The 23,822-nt window shown below is 40.7% G+C and overlaps 1 protein-coding gene across 13 annotated transcripts in view; it reads left to right on the forward strand.

Annotated features, from left to right (window-relative positions):
* LOC110535267 (butyrophilin subfamily 1 member A1) overlaps positions 1-23,822 on the forward strand; it is a 142,036-nt gene that overhangs the window by 59,491 nt on the left and 58,723 nt on the right. Inside the window, exon 15 of one of the 13 annotated variants that reach the window (XM_090183248.1) lies at positions 1-23,822. This exon is cut by the window's left edge and continues 36,268 nt beyond it; it is cut by the window's right edge and continues 6,931 nt beyond it. The exons of the other annotated variants lie outside the window; for them this stretch is intronic. The gene's annotated coding sequence lies outside the window, so the exon portion shown is untranslated. 13 annotated transcript variants of the gene reach the window in all.

A 23,822-nucleotide genomic window follows, 5' to 3' on the forward strand; every position in this document is an offset into this window, starting at 1 on the left:
ATATCCTCCTATAGTTTACTAGGGTGAACCCAATAGACTGAGATATCAGCCATATATCCCCATATAGTTTACTAGGGTGTACCCAGTAGACTGAGATATCAGCCATATATCCCCCTATAGTTTGATAGGGTGAACCCAATAGACTGAGATATCAGCCATATATCCTCCTATAGTTTACTAGGGTGAACCCAATAGACTGAGATATCAGCCATATATCCTCCTATAGTTTACTACGGTGAACCCAGTAGACTGAGATATCAGCCATATATCCCCCTATAGTTTACTAGGGTGAACCCAATAGACTGAGATATCAGCCATATATCCTCCTATAGTTTTCTAGGGTGAACCCAATAGACTGAGATATCAGCCATATATCCTCCTATAGTTTACTAGGGTGAACCCAATAGACTGAGATATCAGCCATATATCCTCCTATAGTTTACTAGGGTGAACCCAGTAGACCGAGATATCAGCCATATATCCCCCTATAGTTTACTAGGATGAACCCAATAGACTGAGATATCAGCCATATATCCTCCTATAGTTTACTAGGGTGAACCCAGTAGACTGAGATATCAGCCATATATCCTCCTATAGTTTACTAAGGTGAACCCAATAGACTGAGATATCAGCCATATATCCTCTATAGTTTACTAGGGTGAACCCAACTCTATTACATCAATAGACTGAGATATCAGCCATATATCCTCGTATAGTTTACTAGGGTGAACCCAATAGACTGAGATATCAGCCATATATCCTCCTATAGTTTTCTAGGGTAAACCCAATAGACTGAGATATCAGCCATATATCCTCTATAGTTTACTAGGGTGAACCCAATAGACTGAGATATCAGCCATATATCCTCCTATAGTTTACTAGGGTGAACCCAAAAGACTGAGATATCAGCCATATATCCCCTATAGTTTACTAGGGTGAACCCAATAGACTGAGATATCAGCCATATATCCTCCTATAGTTTACTAGGGTGAACCCAATAGACTTTGAGATATCAGCCATATATCCTCCTATAGTTTACTAGGGTGAACCCAATAGACTGAGATATCAGCCATATATCCCCCTATAGTTTACTAGGGTGAACCCAGTAGACTGAGATATCAGCCATATATCCCCCTATAGTTTACTAGGATGAACCCAATAGACTGAGATATCAGCCATATATCCTCCTATAGTTTACTAGGATGAACCCAATAGACTGAGATATCAGCCATATATCCCCCTAAAGTTTACTAGGGTGAACCCAATAGACTGAGATATCAGCCATGTATCCTCCTATAGTTTACTAGGATGAACCCAATAGACTGAGATATCAGCCATATCTCCTCCTATAGTTTACTAGGGTGAACCCAATAGACTGAGATATCAGCCATATATCCTCTATAGTTTACTAGGGTGAACCCAACTCTATTACATCAATAGACTGAGATATCAGCCATATATCCCCTATAGTTTACTAGGGTGAACCCAATAGACTGAGATATCAGCCATATATCCCCCTATAGTTTACTAGGGTGAACCCAGTAGACTGAGATATCGGCCATATATCCTCCTATAGTTTACTAGGGTGAACCCAATAGACTGAGATATCAGCCATATATCCTCCTATAGTTTACTAGGGTGAACCCAATAGACTGAGATATCAGCCATATATCCCCATATAGTTTACTAGGGTGTACCCAGTAGACTGAGATATCAGCCATATATCCCCCTATAGTTTGATAGGGTGAACCCAATAGACTGAGATATCAGCCATATATCCTCCTATAGTTTACTAGGGTGAACCCAATAGACTGAGATATCAGCCATATATCCTCCTATAGTTTACTAGGGTGAACCCAGTAGACTGAGATATAAGCCATATATCCCCCTATAGTTTACTAGGGTGAACCCAATAGACTGAGATATCAGCCATATATCCTCCTATAGTTTTCTAGGGTGAACCCAATAGACTGAGATATCAGCCATATATCCTCCTATAGTTTACTAGGGTGAACCCAATAGACTGAGATATCAGCCATATATCCTCCTATAGTTTACTAGGGTGAACCCAGTAGACCGAGATATCAGCCATATATCCCCCTATAGTTTACTAGGATGAACCCAATAGACTGAGATATCAGCCATATATCCTCCTATAGTTTACTAGGGTGAACCCAGTAGACTGAGATATCAGCCATATATCCTCCTATAGTTTACTAAGGTGAACCCAATAGACTGAGATATCAGCCATATATCCTCCTATAGTTTACTAGGGTAAACCCAATAGACTGAGATATCAGCCATATATCCTCTATAGTTTACTAGGGTGAACCCAACTCTATTACATCAATAGACTGAGATATCAGCCATATATCCTCGTATAGTTTACTAGGGTGAACCCAATAGACTGAGATATCAGCCATATATCCTCCTATAGTTTTCTAGGGTAAACCCAATAGACTGAGATATCAGCCATATATCCTCTATAGTTTACTAGGGTGAACCCAATAGACTGAGATATCAGCCATATATCCTCCTATAGTTTACTAGGGTGAACCCAATAGACTTTGAGATATCAGCCATATATCCTCCTATAGTTTTCTAGGGTAAACCCAAAAGACTGAGATATCAGCCATATATCCCCTATAGTTTACTAGGGTGAACCCAATAGACTGAGATATCAGCCATATATCCTCCTATAGTTTACTAGGGTGAACCCAATAGACTTTGAGATATCAGCCATATATCCTCCTATAGTTTACTAGGGTGAACCCAATAGACTGAGATATCAGCCATATATCCCCCTATAGTTTACTAGGGTGAACCCAGTAGACTGAGATATCAGCCATATATCCCCCTATAGTTTACTAGGATGAACCCAATAGACTGAGATATCAGCCATATATCCTCCTATAGTTTACTAGGATGAACCCAATAGACTGAGATATCAGCCATATATCCCCCTATAGTTTACTAGGGTGAACCCAATAGACTGAGATATCAGCCATGTATCCTCCTATAGTTTACTAGGATGAACCCAATAGACTGAGATATCAGCCATATATCCTCCTATAGTTTACTAGGGTGAAACCAATAGACTGAGATATCAGCCATATATCCTCTATAGTTTACTAGGGTGAACCCAACTCTATTACATCAATAGACTGAGATATCAGCCATATATCCTCGTATAGTTTACTAGGGTGAACCCAATAGACTGAGATATCAGCCATATATCCTCCTATAGTTTACTAGGGTGAACCCAATAGACTGAGTTATCAGCCATATATCCCCTATAGTTTACTAGGGTGAACCCAATAGACTGAGATATCAGCCATATATCCTCTATAGTTTACTAGGGTGAACCCAATAGACTGAGATATCAGCCATATATCCTCCTATAGTTTACTAGGGTGAACCCAACAGACTGAGATATCAGCCATATATCCCCCTATAGTTTACTAGGGTGAAGCCAATAGACTGAGATATCAGCCATATATCCTCCTATAGTTTACTAGGGTGAACCCAATATACTGAGATATCAGCCATATATCCCCCTATAGTTTACTAGGGTGAAGCCAATAGACTGAGATATCAGCCATATATCCTCCTATAGTTTACTAGGGTGAACCCAATAGACTGAGATATCAGCCATATGTCCCCCTATAGTTTACTAGGGTGAACCCAGTAGACTGCGATATCAGCCATATATCCCCCTATAGTTTACTAGGATGAACCCAATAGACTGAGATATCAGCCATATATCCTCCTATAGTTTACTAGGATGAACCCAATAGACTGAGATATCAGCCATATATCCCCCTATAGTTTACTAGGGTGAACCCAATAGACTGAGATATCAGCCATATATCCTCCTATAGTTTACTAGGGTGAACCCAATAGACTGAGATATCAGCCATATATCCTCCTATAGTTTACAAGGGTGAACCCAATAGACTGAGATATCAGCCATATATCCCCTATAGTTTACTAGGGTGAACCCAATAGACTGAGATATCAGCCATATATCCCCCTATAGTTTACTAGGGTGAACCCAGTAGACTGAGATATCGGCCATATATCCTCCTATAGTTTACTAGGGTGAACCCAATAGACTGAGATATCAGCCATATATCCTCCTATAGTTTACTAGGTTGAACCCAATAGACTGAGATATCAGCCATATATCCCCATATAGTTTACTAGGGTGTACCCAGTAGACTGAGATATCAGCCATATATCCCCCTATAGTTTGATAGGGTGAACCCAATAGACTGAGATATCAGCCATATATCCTCCTATAGTTTACTAGGGTGAACCCAATAGACTGAGATATCAGCCATATATCCTCCTATAGTTTACTAGGGTGAACCCAGTAGACTGAGATATCAGCCATATATCCCCCTATAGTTTACTAGGGTGAACCCAATAGACTGAGATATCAGCCATATATCCTCCTATAGTTTTCTAGGGTGAACCCAATAGACTGAGATATCAGCCATATATCCTCCTATAGTTTACTAGGGTGAACCCAATAGACTGAGATATCAGCCATATATCCTCCTATTGTTTACTAGGGTGAACCCAGTAGCCCGAAATATCAGCCATATATCCCCCTATAGTTTACTAGGATGAACCCAATAGACTGAGATATCAGCCATATATCCTCCTATAGTTTACTAGGGTGAACCCAGTAGACTGAGATATCAGCCATATATCCTCCTATAGTTTACTAAAGTGAACCCAATAGACTGAGATATCAGCCATATATCCTCCTATAGTTTACTAGGGTAAACCCAATAGACTGAGATATCAGCCATATATCCTCTATAGTTTACTAGGGTGAACCCAACTCTATTACATCAATAGACTGAGATATCAGCCATATATCCTCGTATAGTTTACTAGGGTGAACCCAATAGACTGAGATATCAGCCATATATCCTCCTATAGTTTACTAGGGTAAACCCAATAGACTGAGATATCAGCCATATATCCTCTATAGTTTACTAGGGTGAACCCAATAGACTGAGATATCAGCCATATATCCTCCTATAGTTTACTAGGGTGAACCCAAAAGACTGAGATATCAGCCATATATCCCCCTATAGTTTACTAGGATGAACCCAATAGACTGAGATATCAGCCATATATCCTCCTATAGTTTACTAGGATGAACCCAATAGACTGAGATATCAGCCATATATCCCCCTATAGTTTACTAGGGTGAACCCAATAGACTGAGATATCAGCCATGTATCCTCCTATAGTTTACTAGGATGAACCCAATAGACTGAGATATCAGCCATATATCCTCCTATAGTTTACTAGGGTGAACCCAATAGACTGAGATATCAGCCATATATCCTCTATAGTTTACTAGGGTGAACCCAACTCTATTACATCAATAGACTGAGATATCAGCCATATATCCTCGTATAGTTTACTAGGGTTAACCCAATAGACTGAGATATCAGCCATATATCCTCCTATAGTTTACTAGGGTGAACCCAATAGACTGAGATATCAGCCATATATCCCCTATAGTTTACTAGGGTGAACCCAATAGACTGAGATATCAGCCATATATCCTCCTATAGTTTACTAGGGTGAACCCAATAGACTGAGATATCAGCCATATATCCTCCTATAGTTTACTAGGGTGAACCCAATAGACTGAGATATCAGCCATATATCTTCTATAGTTTACTAGGGTGAACCCAATAGACTGAGATATCAGCCATATATCCTCCTATAGTTTACTAGGGTGAACCCAACAGACTGAGATATCAGCCATATATCCTCCTATAGTTTACTAGGGTGAACCCAATATACTGAGATATCAGCCATATATCCCCCTATAGTTTACTAGGGTGAAGCCAATAGACTGAGATATCAGCCATATATCCTCCTATAGTTTACTAGGGTGAACCCAATAGACTGAGATATCAGCCATATGTCCCCCTATAGTTTACTAGGGTGAACCCAGTAGACTGCGATATCAGCCATATATCCCCCTATAGTTTACTAGGGTGAACCCTATAGACTGAGATATCAGCCATATATCCCCCTATAGTTTACTAGGGTGAACCCAGTAGACTGAGATATCAGCCATATATCCTCCTATAGTTTACTAGGGTGAACCCAATAGACTGAGATATCAGCCATATATCCTCCTATAGTTTACTAGGGTGAACCCAATAGACTGAGATATCAGCCATATATCCTCCTATAGTTTACTAGGGTGAACCCAATAGACTGAGATATCAGCCATATATCCGCCTATAGTTTACTAGGGTGAACCCAATAGACTGAGATATCAGCCATATATCCCCCTATAGTTTACTAGGTTGAACCCAGTAGACTGAGATATCAGCCATATATCCCCCTATAGTTTACTAGGATGAACCCAATAGACTGAGATATCAGCCATATATCCTCCTATAGTTTACTAGGATGAACCCAATAGACTGAGATATCAGCCATATATCCCCCTATAGTTTACTAGGGTGAACCCAGTAGACTGAGATATCAGCCATATATCCCCCTATAGTTTACTAGGATGAACCCAATAGACTGAGATATCAGCCATATATCCTCCTATAGTTTACTAGGATGAACCCAATAGACTGAGATACCAGCCATATATCCTCCTATAGTTTACTAGGGTGAACCCAGTAGACTGAGATATCAGCCATATATCCCCCTATAGTTTACTAGGATGAACCCAATAGACTGAGATATCAGCCATATATCCTCTTATAGTTTACTAGGATTAACCCAATAGACTGAGATATCAGCCATATATCCTCCTATAGTTTACTAGGGTAAACCCAATAGACTGAGATATCAGCCATATATCCCCCTATAGTTTACTAGGGTGAACCCAATAGACTGAGATATCAGCCATATATCCTACTATAGTTTACTAGGGTGAACCCAACTCTATTACATCAATAGACTGAGATATCAGCCATATATCCTCGTATAGTTTACTAGGGTGAACCCAATAGACTGAGATATCAGCCATATATCCTCCTATAGTTTACTAGGGTAAACCCAATAGACTGAGATATCAGCCATATATCCTCTATAGTTTACTAGGGTGAACCCAATAGACTGAGATATCAGCCATATATCCTACTATAGTTTACTAGGGTGAACCCAATAGACTGAGATATCAGCCATATATCCTACTATAGTTTACTAGGGTGAACCCAATAGACTGAGATATCAGCCATATATCCCCCTATAGTTTACTAGGGTGAACCCAATAGACTGAGATATCAGCCATATATCCCCCTATAGTTTACTATCAATCAATCAATCAATCAAATTTATTTTATATAGCCCTTCGTACATCAGCTGATATCTCAAAGTGCTGTACAGAAACCCAGCCTAAAACCCCAAACAGCAAGCAATGCAGGTGAAGAAGCACGGTGGCTAGGAAAAACTCCCTAGAAAGGCCAAAACCTAGGAAGAAACCTAGAGAGGAACCATGCTATGTGGGGTGGCCAGTCCTCTTCTGGCTGTGCCGGGTGGAGATTATAACAAAACATGATCAAGATGTTCAAATGTTCATAAATGACCAGCATGGTCGAAAAATAATAAGGCAGAATAGTTGAAACTGGAGCAGCAGCACAGTCAGGTTGACTGGGGACAGCAAGGAGTCATCATGTCAGGTATTCCTGGGGCATGGTCCTAGGGCTCAGGTCCTCCGAGAGAGAGAAAGAAAGAGAGAATTAGAGAGAGCATATGTGGGATGGCCAGTCCTCTTCTGGCTGTGCCGGGTGGAGATTATAACAGAACATGGCCAAGATGTTCAAATGTTCATAAATGATCAGCATGGTCGAATAATAATAAGGCAGAACAGTTGAAACTGGAGCAGCAGCACAACCAGGTGGACTGGGGACAGCAAGGAGTCATCATGTCAGGTAGTCCTGGGGCATGGTCCTAGGGCTCAGGTCCTCCGAGAGAGAGAAAGAGAGAATGAGAGAATTAGAGAACGCACACTTAAGATTCACACAGGAAAACGTATAGGACAGGAGAAGTACTCCAGATATAACAAACTGACCCTAGCCCCCCGACACATAAACTACTGCAGCATAAATACTGGAGGCTGAGACAGGAGGGGTCAGGAGACACTGTGGCCCACTCCGAGGACACCCCCGGACAGGGCCAAACAGGAAGGATATAAGGTTGAACCCTAGGGTGAACCCAATAGACTGAGATATCAGCCATATATCCCCCTATAGTTTACTAGGGTGAACCCAATAGACTGAGATATCAGCCATATATCCTCCTATAGTTTACTAGGGTGAACCCAATAGACTGAGATATCAGCCATATATCCTCCTATAGTTTACTAGGGTGAACCCAATAGACTGAGATATCAGCCATATATCCTCTATAGTTTACTAGGGTGAACCCAATAGACTGAGATATAAGCCATATATCCTCCTATAGTTTACTAGGGTGAACCCAATAGACTGCGATATCAGCCATATATCCCCCTATAGTTTACTAGGGTGAACCCAGTAGACTGAGATATCAGCCATATATCCCCCTATAGTTTACTAGGATGAACCCAATAGACTGAGATATCAGCCATATATCCTCCTATAGTTTACTAGGATGAACCCAATAGACTGAGATATCAGCCATATATCCTCCTATAGTTTACTAGGGTGAACCCAATAGACTGAGATATCAGCCATATATCCCTCTATAGTTTACTAGGGTGAACCCAGTAGACTGAGATATCAGCCATATATCCCCCTATAGTTTACTAGGGTGAACCCAATAGACTGAGATATCAGCCATATATCCCCCTATAGTTTACTAGGGTGAACCCAATAGACTGAGATATCAGCCATATATCCCCCTATAGTTTACTAGGGTGAACCCAGTAGACTGAGATATCAGCCATATATCCCCCTATAGTTTACTAGGGTGAACCCAATAGACTGAGATATCAGCCATATATCCCCCTATAGTTTACTAGGGTGAACCTAATAGACGGAGATATCAGCCATATATCCCCCTATAGTTTACTAGGGTGAACCCAGTATACTGAGATATCAGCCATATATCCCCCTATAGTTTACTAGGGTGAACCCAATAGACTGAGATACCAGCCATATATCCTCCTATAGTTTTCTAGGTTGAACCCAATCGACTGAGATATCAGCCATATATCCTCCTATAGTTTACTAGGGTGAACCCAATAGACTGAGATATCAGCCATATATCCTCCTATAGTTTACTAGGGTGAACCCAGTAGACTGAGATATCAGCCATATATCATCCTATAGTTTACTAGGGTGAACCCAATAGACTGAGATATCAGCCATATATCCTCCAATAGTTTTCTAGGGTGAACCCAATAGACTGAGATATCAGCCATATATCCTCCTATAGTTTACTGAGCACACTTAGATTCACACAGGACACCGAATAGGACAGGAGAAGTACTCCAGATATAACAAACTGACACTAGCCCCCCGACACATAAACTACTGCAGCATAAATACTGGAGGCTGAGACAGGAGGGGTCAGGAGACACTGTGGCCCACTCCGAGGACACCCCCGGACAGGGCCAAACAGGAAGGATATAAGGTTGAACCCTAGGGTGAACCCAATAGACTGAGATATCAGCCATATATCCCCCTATAGTTTACTAGGGTGAACCCAATAGACTGAGATATCAGCCATATATCCTCCTATAGTTTACTAGGGTGAACCCAATAGACTGAGATATCAGCCATATATCCTCCTATAGTTTACTAGGGTGAACCCAATAGACTGAGATATCAGCCATATATCCTCTATAGTTTACTAGGGTGAACCCAATAGACTGAGATATCAGCCATATATCCTCCTATAGTTTACTAGGGTGAACCCAATAGACTGCGATATCAGCCATATATCCTCCTATAGTTTACTAGGGTGAACCCAATAGACTGAGATATCAGCCATATATCCCCCTATAGTTTACTAGGATGAACCCAATAGACTGAGATATCAGCCATATATCCTCCTATAGTTTACTAGGGTGAACCCAATAGACTGAGATATCAGCCATATATCCTCCTATAGTTTACTAGGGTGAACCCAATAGAATGAGATATCAGCCATATATCCTCCTATAGTTTACTAGGGTGAACCCAATAGACTGAGATATCAGCCATATATCCCCCTATAGTTTACTAGGGTGAACCCAGTAGACTGAGATATCAGCCATATATCCCCCTATAGTTTACTAGGATGAACCCAATAGACTGAGATATCAGCCATATATCCTCCTATAGTTTACTAGGATGAACCCAATAGACTGAGATATCAGCCATATATCCCCCTATAGTTTACTAGGGTGAACCCAGTAGACTGAGATATCAGCCATATATCCCCCTATAGTTTACTAGGATGAACCCAATAGACTGAGATATCAGCCATATATCCTCTTATAGTTTACTAGGATGAACCCAATAGACTGAGATATCAGCCATATATCCTCCTATAGTTTACTAGGGTGAACCCAATAGACTGAGATATCAGCCATATATCCCTCTATAGTTTACTAGGGTGAACCCAATAGACTGAGATATCAGCCATATATCCTCCTATAGTTTACTAGGATGAACCCAATAGACTGAGATATCAGCCATATATCCTCCTATAGTTTACTAGGGTGAACCCAATAGACTGAGATATCAGCCATATATCCTCCTATAGTTTTCTAGGGTGAACCCAATAGACTGAGATATCAGCCATATATCCTCCTATAGTTTACTAGGATGAACCCAATAGACTGAGATATCAGCCATATATCCTCCTATAGTTTACTAGGGTGAACCCAATAGACTGAGATATCAGCCATATATCCTCCTATAGTTTACTAGGGTGAACCCAGTAGACTGAGATATCAGCCATATATCCCCCTATAGTTTACTAGGGTGAACCCAATAGACTGAGATATCAGCCATATATCCCCCTATAGTTTACTAGGGTGAACCCAGTAGACTGAGATATCAGCCATATATCCTCCTATAGTTTACTAGGGTGAACCCAATAGACTGAGATATCAGCCATATATCCTCCTATAGTTTACTAGGGTGAACCCAATAGACTGAGATATCAGCCATATATCCTCCTATAGTTTACTAGGGTGAACCCAATAGACTGCGATATCAGCCGTATATCCTCCTATAGTTTACTAGGGTGAACCCAATAGACTGAGATATCAGCCATATATCCCCCTATAGTTTACTAGGGTGAACCCAGTAGACTGAGATATCAGCCATATATCCCCCTATAGTTTACTAGGATGAACCCAATAGACTGAGATATCGGCAAGATATCCTCCTATAGTTTACTAGGATGAACCCAATAGACTGAGATATCAGCCATATATCCCCCTATAGTTTACTAGGGTGAACCCAGTAGACTGAGATATCAGCCATATATCCCCCTATAGTTTACTAGGATGAACCCAATAGACTGAGATATCAGCCATATATCCTCCTATAGTTTACTAGGATGAACCCAATAGACTGAGATATCGGCAAGATATCCTCCTATAGTTTACTAGGATGAACCCAATAGACTGAGATATCAGCCATATATCCTCCTATAGTTTACTAGGATGAACCCAATAGACTGAGATATCAGCCATATATCCTCCTATAGTTTACTAGGGTGAACCCAATAGACTGAGATATCAGCCATATATCCCTCTATAGTTTACTAGGGTGAACCCAGTAGACTGAGATATCAGCCATATATCCCCCTATAGTTTACTAGGGTGAACCCAATAGACTGAGATATCAGCCATATATCCTCCTATAGTTTACTAGGGTGAACCCAATAGACTGAGATATCAGCCATATATCCCCCTATAGTTTACTAGGGTGAACCCAATAGACTGAGATATCAGCCATATATCCCCCTATAGTTTACTAGGGTGAACCCAGTAGACTGAGATATCAGCCATATATCCTCCTATAGTTTACTAGGGTGAACCCAATAGACTGAGATATCAGCCATATATCCTCCTATAGTTTTCTAGGGTGAACCCAATAGACTGAGATATCAGCCATATATCCTCCTATAGTTTACTAGGATGAACCCAATAGACTGAGATATCAGCCATATATCCTCCTATAGTTTACTAGGGTGAACCCAATAGACTGAGATATCAGCCATATATCCTCCTATAGTTTACTAGGGTGAACCCAGTAGACTGAGATATCAGCCAGATATCCTCCTATAGTTTACTAGGGTGAACCCAATAGACTGAGATATCAGCCATATATCCCTCTATAGTTTACTAGGGTGAACCCAGTAGACTGAGATATCAGCCATATATCCCCCTATAGTTTACTAGGGTGAACCCAATAGACTGAGATATCAGCCATATATCCCCCTATAGTTTACTAGGGTGAACCCAGTAGACTGAGATATCAGCCACATATCCTCCTATAGTTTACTAGGGTGAACCCAATAGACTGAGATATCAGCCATATATCCTCCTATAGTTTACTAGGGTGAACCCAGTAGACTGCGATATCAGCCATATATCATCCTATAGTTTACTAGGGTGAACCCAATAGACTGAGATATCAGCCATATATCCTCCAATAGTTTTCTAGGGTGAACCCAATAGACTGAGATATCAGCCATATATCCTCCTATAGTTTACTGAGCACACTTAGATTCACACAGGACACCGAATAGGACAGGAGAAGTACTCCAGATATAACAAACTGACCCTAGCCCCCCGACACATAAACTACTGCAGCATAAATACTGGAGGCTGAGACAGGAGGGGTCAGGAGACACTGTGGCCCACTCCGAGGACACCCCCGGACAGGGCCAAACAGGAAGGATATAAGGTTGAACCCTAGGGTGAACCCAATAGACTGAGATATCAGCCATATATCCCCCTATAGTTTACTAGGGTGAACCCAATAGACTGAGATATCAGCCATATATCCTCCTATAGTTTACTAGGGTGAACCCAATAGACTGAGATATCAGCCATATATCCTCCTATAGTTTACTAGGGTGAACCCAATAGACTGAGATATCAGCCATATATCCTCTATAGTTTACTAGGGTGAACCCAATAGACTGAGATATCAGCCATATATCCTCCTATAGTTTACTAGGGTGAACCCAATAGACTGCGATATCAGCCATATATCCTCCTATAGTTTACTAGGGTGAACCCAATAGACTGAGATATCAGCCATATATCCCCCTATAGTTTACTAGGATGAACCCAATAGACTGAGATATCAGCCATATATCCTCCTATAGTTTACTAGGGTGAACCCAATAGACTAAGATATCAGCCATATATCCTCCTATAGTTTACTAGGGTGAACCCAATAGAATGAGATATCAGCCATATATCCTCCTATAGTTTACTAGGGTGAACCCAATAGACTGAGATATCAGCCATATATCCCCCTATAGTTTACTAGGGTGAACCCAGTAGACTGAGATATCAGCCATATATCCCCCTATAGTTTACTAGGATGAACCCAATAGACTGAGATATCAGCCATATATCCTCCTATAGTTTACTAGGATGAACCCAATAGACTGAGATATCAGCCATATATCCCCCTATAGTTTACTAGGGTGAACCCAGTAGACTGAGATATCAGCCATATATCCCCCTATAGTTTACTAGGATGAACCCAATAGACTGAGATATCAGCCATATATCATCTTATAGTTTACTAGGATGAACCCAATAGACTGAGATATCAGCCATATATCCTCCTATAGTTTACTAGGGTGAACCCAATAGACTGAGATATCAGCCATATATCCCTCTATAGTTTACTAGGGTGAACCCAATAGACTGAGATATCAGCCATATATCCTCCTATAGTTTACTAGGATGAACCCAATAGACTGAGATATCGGCAAGATATCCTCCTATAGTTTACTAGGATGAACCCAATAGACTGAGATATCAGCCATATATCCTCCTATAGTTTACTAGGATGAACCCAATAGACTGAGATATCAGCCATATATCCTCCTATAGTTTACTAGGGTGAACCCAATAGACTGAGATATCAGCCATATATCCCTCTATAGTTTACTAGGGTGAACCCAGTAGACTGAGATATCAGCCATATATCCCCCTATAGTTTACTAGGGTGAACCCAATAGACTGAGATATCAGCCATATATCCTCCTATAGTTTACTAGGGTGAACCCAATAGACTGAGATATCAGCCATATATCCCCCTATAGTTTACTAGGGTGAACCCAATAGACTGAGATATCAGCCATATATCCCCCTATAGTTTACTAGGGTGAACCCAGTAGACTGAGATATCAGCCATATATCCTCCTATAGTTCACTAGGGTGAACCCAATAGACTGAGATATCAGCCATATATCCCTCTATAGTTTACTAGGGTGAACCCAATAGACTGAGATATCAGCCATATATCCTCCTATAGTTTACTAGGATGAACCCAATAGACTGAGATATCAGCCATATATCCTCCTATAGTTTACTAGGGTGAACCCAATAGACTGAGATATCAGCCATATATCCTCATATAGTTTACTAGGGTGAACCCAATAGACTGAGATATCAGCCATATATCCTCCTATAGTTTTCTAGGGTGAACCCAATAGACTGAGATATCAGCCATATATCCTCCTATAGTTTACTAGGATGAACCCAATAGACTGAGATATCAGCCATATATCCTCCTATAGTTTACTAGGGTGAACCCAATAGACTGAGATATCAGCCATATATCCTCCTATAGTTTACTAGGGTGAACCCAGTAGACTGAGATATCAGCCAGATATCCTCCTATAGTTTACTAGGGTGAACCCAATAGACTGAGATATCAGCCATATATCCCTCTATAGTTTACTAGGGTGAACCCAGTAGACTGAGATATCAGCCATATATCCCCCTATAGTTTACTAGGGTGAACCCAATAGACTGAGATATCAGCCATATATCCCCCTATAGTTTACTAGGGTGAACCCAGTAGACTGAGATATCAGCCACATATCCTCCTATAGTTTACTAGGGTGAACCCAATAGACTGAGATATCAGCCATATATCCTCCTATAGTTTACTAGGGTGAACCCAGTAGACTGAGATATCAGCCATATATCATCCTATAGTTTACTAGGGTGAACCCAATAGACTGAGATATCAGCCATATATCCTCCAATAGTTTTCTAGGGTGAACCCAATAGACTGAGATATCAGCCATATATCCTCCTATAGTTTACTGAGCACACTTAGATTCACACAGGACACCGAATAGGACAGGAGAAGTACTCCAGATATAACAAACTGACCCTAGCCCCCCGACACATAAACTACTGCAGCATAAATACTGGAGGCTGAGACAGGAGGGGTCAGGAGACACTGTGGCCCACTCCGAGGACACCCCCGGACAGGGCCAAACAGGAAGGATATAAGGTTGAACCCTAGGGTGAACCCAATAGACTGAGATATCAGCCATATATCCCCCTATAGTTTACTAGGGTGAACCCAATAGACTGAGATATCAGCCATATATCCTCCTATAGTTTACTAGGGTGAACCCAATAGACTGAGATATCAGCCATATATCCTCCTATAGTTTACTAGGGTGAACCCAATAGACTGAGATATCAGCCATATATCCTCTATAGTTTACTAGGGTGAACCCAATAGACTGAGATATCAGCCATATATCCTCCTATAGTTTACTAGGGTGAACCCAATAGACTGCGATATCAGCCATATATCCTCCTATAGTTTACTAGGGTGAACCCAATAGACTGAGATATCAGCCATATATCCCCCTATAGTTTACTAGGATGAACCCAATAGACTGAGATATCAGCCATATATCCTCCTATAGTTTACTAGGGTGAACCCAATAGACTAAGATATCAGCCATATATCCTCCTATAGTTTACTAGGGTGAACCCAATAGAATGAGATATCAGCCATATATCCTCCTATAGTTTACTAGGGTGAACCCAATAGACTGAGATATCAGCCATATATCCCCCTATAGTTTACTAGGGTGAACCCAGTAGACTGAGATATCAGCCATATATCCCCCTATAGTTTACTAGGATGAACCCAATAGACTGAGATATCAGCCATATATCCCTCTATAGTTTACTAGGGTGAACCCAATAGACTGAGATATCAGCCATATATCCTCCTATAGTTTACTAGGATGAACCCAATAGACTGAGATATCAGCCATATATCCTCCTATAGTTTACTAGGGTGAACCCAATAGACTGAGATATCAGCCATATATCCTCCTATAGTTTTCTAGGGTGAACCCAATAGACTGAGATATCAGCCATATATCCTCCTATAGTTTACTAGGATGAACCCAATAGACTGAGATATCAGCCATATATCCTCCTATAGTTTACTAGGGTGAACCCAATAGACTGAGATATCAGCCATATATCCTCCTATAGTTTACTAGGGTGAACCCAGTAGACTGAGATATCAGCCATATATCCCCCTATAGTTTACTAGGGTGAACCCAATAGACTGAGATATCAGCCATATATCCCCCTATAGTTTACTAGGGTGAACCCAGTAGACTGAGATATCAGCCATATATCCTCCTATAGTTTACTAGGGTGAACCCAATAGACTGAGATATCAGCCATATATCCTCCAATAGTTTACTAGGGTGAACCCAATAGACTGAGATATCAGCCATATATCCTCCTATAGTTTACTAGGGTGAACCCAATAGACTGCGATATCAGCCGTATATCCTCCTATAGTTTACTAGGGTGAACCCAATAGACTGAGATATCAGCCATATATCCCCCTATAGTTTACTAGGGTGAACCCAGTAGACTGAGATATCAGCCATATATCCCCCTATAGTTTACTAGGATGAACCCAATAGACTGAGATATCGGCAAGATATCCTCCTATAGTTTACTAGGATGAACCCAATAGACTGAGATATCAGCCATATATCCCCCTATAGTTTACTAGGGTGAACCCAGTAGACTGAGATATCAGCCATATATCCCCCTATAGTTTACTAGGATGAACCCAATAGACTGAGATATCAGCCATATATCCTCCTATAGTTTACTAGGATGAACCCAATAGACTGAGATATCAGCCATATATCCTCCTATAGTTTACTAGGGTGAACCCAATAGACTGAGATATCAGCCATATATCCCTCTATAGTTTACTAGGGTGAACCCAGTAGACTGAGATATCAGCCATATATCCCCCTATAGTTTACTAGGGTGAACCCAATAGACTGAGATATCAGCCATATATCCTCCTATAGTTTACTAGGGTGAACCCAATAGACTGAGATATCAGCCATATATCCCCCTATAGTTTACTAGGGTGAACCCAATAGACTGAGATATCAGCCATATATCCCCCTATAGTTTACTAGGGTGAACCCAGTAGACTGAGATATCAGCCATATATCCTCATATAGTTCACTAGGGTGAACCCAATAGACTGAGATATCAGCCATATATCCCTCTATAGTTTACTAGGGTGAACCCAATAGACTGAGATATCAGCCATATATCCTCCTATAGTTTACTAGGATGAACCCAATAGACTGAGATATCAGCCATATATCCTCCTATAGTTTACTAGGGTGACCCAATAGACTGAGATATCAGCCATATATCCTCCTATAGTTTACTAGGGTGAACCCAGTAGACTGAGATATCAGCCAGATATCCTCCTATAGTTTACTAGGGTGAACCCAATAGACTGAGATATCAGCCATATATCCCTCTATAGTTTACTAGGGTGAACCCAGTAGACTGAGATATCAGCCATATATCCCCCTATAGTTTACTAGGGTGAACCCAATAGACTGAGATATCAGCCATATATCCCCCTATAGTTTACTAGGGTGAACCCAGTAGACTGAGATATCAGCAATATATCCTCCTATAGTTTACTAGGGTGAACCCAATAGACTGAGATATCAGCCATATATCCTCCAATAGTTTACTAGGGTTAACCCAATAGACTGAGATATCAGCCATATATCCTCCTATAGTTTACTAGGGTGAACCCAATAGACTGCGATATCAGCCATATATCCTCCTATAGTTTACTAGGGTGAACCCAATAGACTGAGATATCAGCCATATATCCCCCTATAGTTTACTAGGGTGAACCCAGTAGACTGAGATATCAGCCATATATCCCCCTATAGTTTACTAGGGTGAACCCAATAGACTGAGATATCAGCCATATATCCTCCTATAGTTTACTAGGGTGAACCCAATAGACCGAGATATCAGCCATATATCCCCCTATAGTTTACTAGGGTGAACCCAATAGACTGAGATATCAGCCATATATCCCCCTATAGTTTACTAGGGTGAACCCAGTAGACTGAGATATCAGCCATATATCCCCCTATAGTTTACTAGGGTGAACCCAATAGACTGAGATATCAGCCATATATCCCCCTATAGTTTACTAGGGTGAACCCAATAGACTGAGATATCAGCCATATATCCCCCTATAGTTTACTAGGGTGAACCCAATAGACTGAGATATCAGCCATATATCCCCCTATAGTTTACTAGGGTGAACCCAATAGACTGAGATATCAGCCATATATCCCCCTATAGTTTACTAGGGTGAACCCAGTAGACTGAGATATCAGCCATATATCCTCCTATAGTTTACTAGGGTGAACCCAATAGACTGAGATATCAGCCATATATCCTCCTATAGTTTACTAGGGTGAACCCAATAGACTGAGATATCAGCCATATATCCTCCTATAGTTTACTAGGGTGAACCCAATAGACTGAGATATCAGCCATATATCCTCCTATAGTTTACTAGGGTGAACCCAATAGACTGAGATATCAGCCATATATCCCCCTATAGTTTACTAGGGTGAACCCAGTAGACTGAGATATCAGCCATATATCCCCCTATAGTTTACTAGGATGAACCCAATAGACTGAGATATCAGCCATATATCCTCTTATAGTTTACTAGGATGAACCCAATAGACTGAGATATCAGCCATATATCCTCCTATAGTTTACTAGGGTGAACCCAATAGACTGAGATATCAGCCATATATCCCTCTATAGTTTACTAAGGTGAACCCAATAGACTGAGATATCAGCCATATATCCTCCTATAGTTTACTAGGATGAACCCAATAGACTGAGATATCAGCCATATATCCTCCTATAGTTTACTAGGGTGAACCCAATAGACTGAGATATCAGCCATATATCCTCCTATAGTTTACTAGGGTGAACCCAATAGACTGAGATATCAGCCATATATCCTCCTATAGTTTTCTAGGGTGAACCCAATAGACTGAGATATCAGCCATATATCCTCCTATAGTTTACTAGGATGAACCCAATAGACTGAGATATCAGCCATATATCCTCCTATAGTTTACTAGGGTGAACCCAATAGACTGAGATATCAGCCATATATCCTCCTATAGTTTACTAGGGTGAACCCAGTAGACTGAGATATCAGCCAGATATCCTCCTATAGTTTACTAGGGTGAACCCAATAGACTGAGATATCAGCCATATATCCCCCTATAGTTTACTAGGGTGAACCCAATAGACTGAGATATCAGCCATATATCCCCCTATAGTTTACTAGGGTGAACCCAGTAGACTGAGATATCAGCCATATATCCTCCTATAGTTTACTAGGGTGAACCCAATAGACTGAGATATCAGCCATATATCCTCCAATAGTTTACTAGGGTGAACCCAATAGACTGAGATATCAGCCAGATATCCTCCTATAGTTTACTAGGGTGAACCCAATAGACTGAGATATCAGCCATATATCCCCCTATAGTTTACTAGGGTGAACCCAATAGACTGAGATATCAGCCATATATCCCCCTATAGTTTACTAGGGTGAACCCAGTAGACTGAGATATCAGCCATATATCCTCCTATAGTTTACTAGGGTGAACCCAATAGACTGAGATATCAGCCATATATCCTCCAATAGTTTACTAGGGTGAACCCAATAGACTGAGATATCAGCCATATATCCCCCTGTAGTTTACTAGGATGAACCCAATAGACTGAGATATCAGCCATATATCCTCCTATAGTTTACTAGGATGAACCCAATAGACTGAGATATCAGCCATATATCCCTCTATAGTTTACTAGGGTGAACCCAGTAGACTGAGATATCAGCCATATATCCCTCTATAGTTTACTAGGGTGAACCCAATAGACTGAGATATCAGCCATATATCTTTACTAGGGTGAACCCAATAGACTGAGATATCAGCCATATATCCCCCTATAGTTTACTAGGGTGAACCCAATAGACTGAGATATCAGCCATATATCCCCCTATAGTTTACTAGGGTGAACCCAGTAGACTGAGATATCAGCCATATGTCCCCCTATAGTTTACTAGGTTGAACCCAATAGACTGAGATATCAGCCATATATCCCCCTATAGTTTACTAGGGTGAACCCAATAGACTGAGATATCAGCCATATATCCCCCTATAGTTTACTAGGGTGAACCCAATAGACTGAGATATCAGCCATATATCCCCCTATAGTTTACTAGGGTGAACCCAGTAGACTGAGATATCAGCCATATATCCTCCTATAGTTTACTAGGGTGAACCCAATAGACTGAGATATCAGCCATATATCCTCCTATAGTTTACTAGGGTGAACCCAATAGACTGAGATATCAGCCATATATCCTCCTATAGTTTACTAGGGTGAACCCAATAGACTGAGATATCAGCCATATATCCTCCTATAGTTTACTAGGGTGAACCCAATAGACTGAGATATCAGCCATATATCCCCCTATAGTTTACTAGGGTGAACCCAGTAGACTGAGATATCAGCCATATATCCCCCTATAGTTTACTAGGATGAACCCAATAGACTGAGATATCAGCCATATATCCTCTTATAGTTTACTAGGATGAACCCAATAGACTGAGATATCAGCCATATATCCTCCTATAGTTCACTAGGGTGAACCCAATAGACTGAGATATCAGCCATATGTCCCTCTATAGTTTACTAGGGTGAACCCAATAGACTGAGATATCAGCCATATATCCTCCTATAGTTTACTAGGATGAACCCAATAGACTGAGATATCAGCCATATATCCTCCTATAGTTTACTAGGGTGAACCCAATAGACTGAGATATCAGCCATATATCCTCCTATAGTTTACTAGGGTGAACCCAATAGACTGAGATATCAGCCATATATCCTCCTATAGTTTACTAGGATGAACCCAATAGACTGAGATATCAGCCATATATCCTCCTATAGTTTACTAGGGTGAACCCAATAGACTGAGATATCAGCCATATATCCTCCTATAGTTTACTAGGGTGAACCCAATAGACTGAGATATCAGCCATATATCCTCCAATAGTTTACTAGGGTGAACCCAATAGACTGAGATATCAGCCAGATATCCTCCTATAGTTTACTAGGGTGAACCCAATAGACTGAGATATCAGCCATATATCCCCCTATAGTTTACTAGGGTGAACCCAATAGACTGAGATATCAGCCATATATCCCCCTATAGTTTACTAGGGTGAACCCAGTAGACTGAGATATCAGCCATATATCCTCCTATAGTTTACTAGGGTGAACCCAATAGACTGAGATATCAGCCATATATCCTCCAATAGTTTACTAGGGTGAACCCAATAGACTGAGATATCAGCCATATATCCCCCTGTAGTTTACTAGGATGAACCCAATAGACTGAGATATCAGCCATATATCCTCCTATAGTTTACTAGGATGAACCCAATAGACTGAGATATCAGCCATATATCCCTCTATAGTTTACTAGGGTGAACCCAGTAGACTGAGATATCAGCCATATATCCCTCTATAGTTTACTAGGGTGAACCCAATAGACTGAGATATCAGCCATATATCTTTACTAGGGTGAACCCAATAGACTGAGATATCAGCCATATATCCCCCTATAGTTTACTAGGGTGAACCCAATAGACTGAGATATCAGCCATATATCCCCCTATAGTTTACTAGGGTGAACCCAGTAGACTGAGATATCAGCCATATGTCCCCCTATAGTTTACTAGGTTGAACCCAATAGACTGAGATATCAGCCATATATCCCCCTATAGTTTACTAGGGTGAACCCAATAGACTGAGATATCAGCCATATATCCCCCTATAGTTTACTAGGGTGAACCCAATAGACTGAGATATCAGCCATATATCCCCCTATAGTTTACTAGGGTGAACCCAGTAGACTGAGATATCAGCCATATATCCTCCTATAGTTTACTAGGGTGAACCCAATAGACTGAGATATCAGCCATATATCCTCCTATAGTTTACTAGGGTGAACCCAATAGACTGAGATATCAGCCATATATCCTCCTATAGTTTACTAGGGTGAACCCAATAGACTGAGATATCAGCCATATATCCTCCTATAGTTTACTAGGGTGAACCCAATAGACTGAGATATCAGCCATATATCCCCCTATAGTTTACTAGGGTGAACCCAGTAGACTGAGATATCAGCCATATATCCCCCTATAGTTTACTAGGATGAACCCAATAGACTGAGATATCAGCCATATATCCTCTTATAGTTTACTAGGATGAACCCAATAGACTGAGATATCAGCCATATATCCTCCTATAGTTCACTAGGGTGAACCCAATAGACTGAGATATCAGCCATATGTCCCTCTATAGTTTACTAGGGTGAACCCAATAGACTGAGATATCAGCCATATATCCTCCTATAGTTTACTAGGATGAACCCAATAGACTGAGATATCAGCCATATATCCTCCTATAGTTTACTAGGGTGAACCCAATAGACTGAGATATCAGCCATATATCCTCCTATAGTTTACTAGGGTGAACCCAATAGACTGAGATATCAGCCATATATCCTCCTATAGTTTACTAGGGTGAACCCAGTAGACTGAGATATCAGCCATATATCCTCCTATAGTTTACTAGGGTGAACCCAATAGACTGAGATATCAACCATATATCCTGCTATAGTTTACTAGGGTGAACCCAGTAGACTGAGATATCGCCATATATCCCCCTATAGTTTACTAGGGTGAACCCAATAGACTGAGATATCAGCCATATATCCTCCTATAGTTTTCTAGGGTGAACCCAATAGACTGAGATATCAGCCATATATCCTCCTATAGTTTACTAGGGTGAACCCAATAGACTGAGATATCAGCCATATATCCTCCTATAGTTTACTAGGGTGAACCCAGTAGACTGAGATATCAGCCAGATATCCTCCTATAGTTTACTAGGGTGAACCCAATAGACTGAGATATCAGCCATATATCCTCCTATAGTTTACTAGGGTGAACCCAATAGACTGAGATATCAGCCATATATCCTCCTATAGTTTACTAGGGTGAACCCAATAGACTGAGATATCAGCCATATATCCCCCTATAGTTTACTAGGGTGAACCCAGTAGACTGAGATATCAGCCATATATCCCCCTATAGTTTACTAGGATGAACCCAATAGACTGAGATATCAGCCATATATCCTCCTATAGTTTACTAGGGTGAACCCAATAGACTGAGATATCAGCCATATATCCTCCTATAGTTTACTAGGGTGAACCCAATAGACTGAGATATCAGCCATATATCCCCCTATAGTTTACTAGGGTGAACCCAATAGACTGAGATATCAGCCATATATCCCCCTATAGTTTACTAGGGTGAACCCAGTAGACTGAGATATCAGCCAT

Source organism: Oncorhynchus mykiss, chromosome 9 (assembly GCF_057628025.1).
Source record: "Oncorhynchus mykiss isolate SJ-2025 chromosome 9, ASM5762802v1, whole genome shotgun sequence".
In the NCBI taxonomy this organism is placed as follows: Eukaryota; Metazoa; Chordata; class Actinopteri; order Salmoniformes; family Salmonidae; genus Oncorhynchus; species Oncorhynchus mykiss.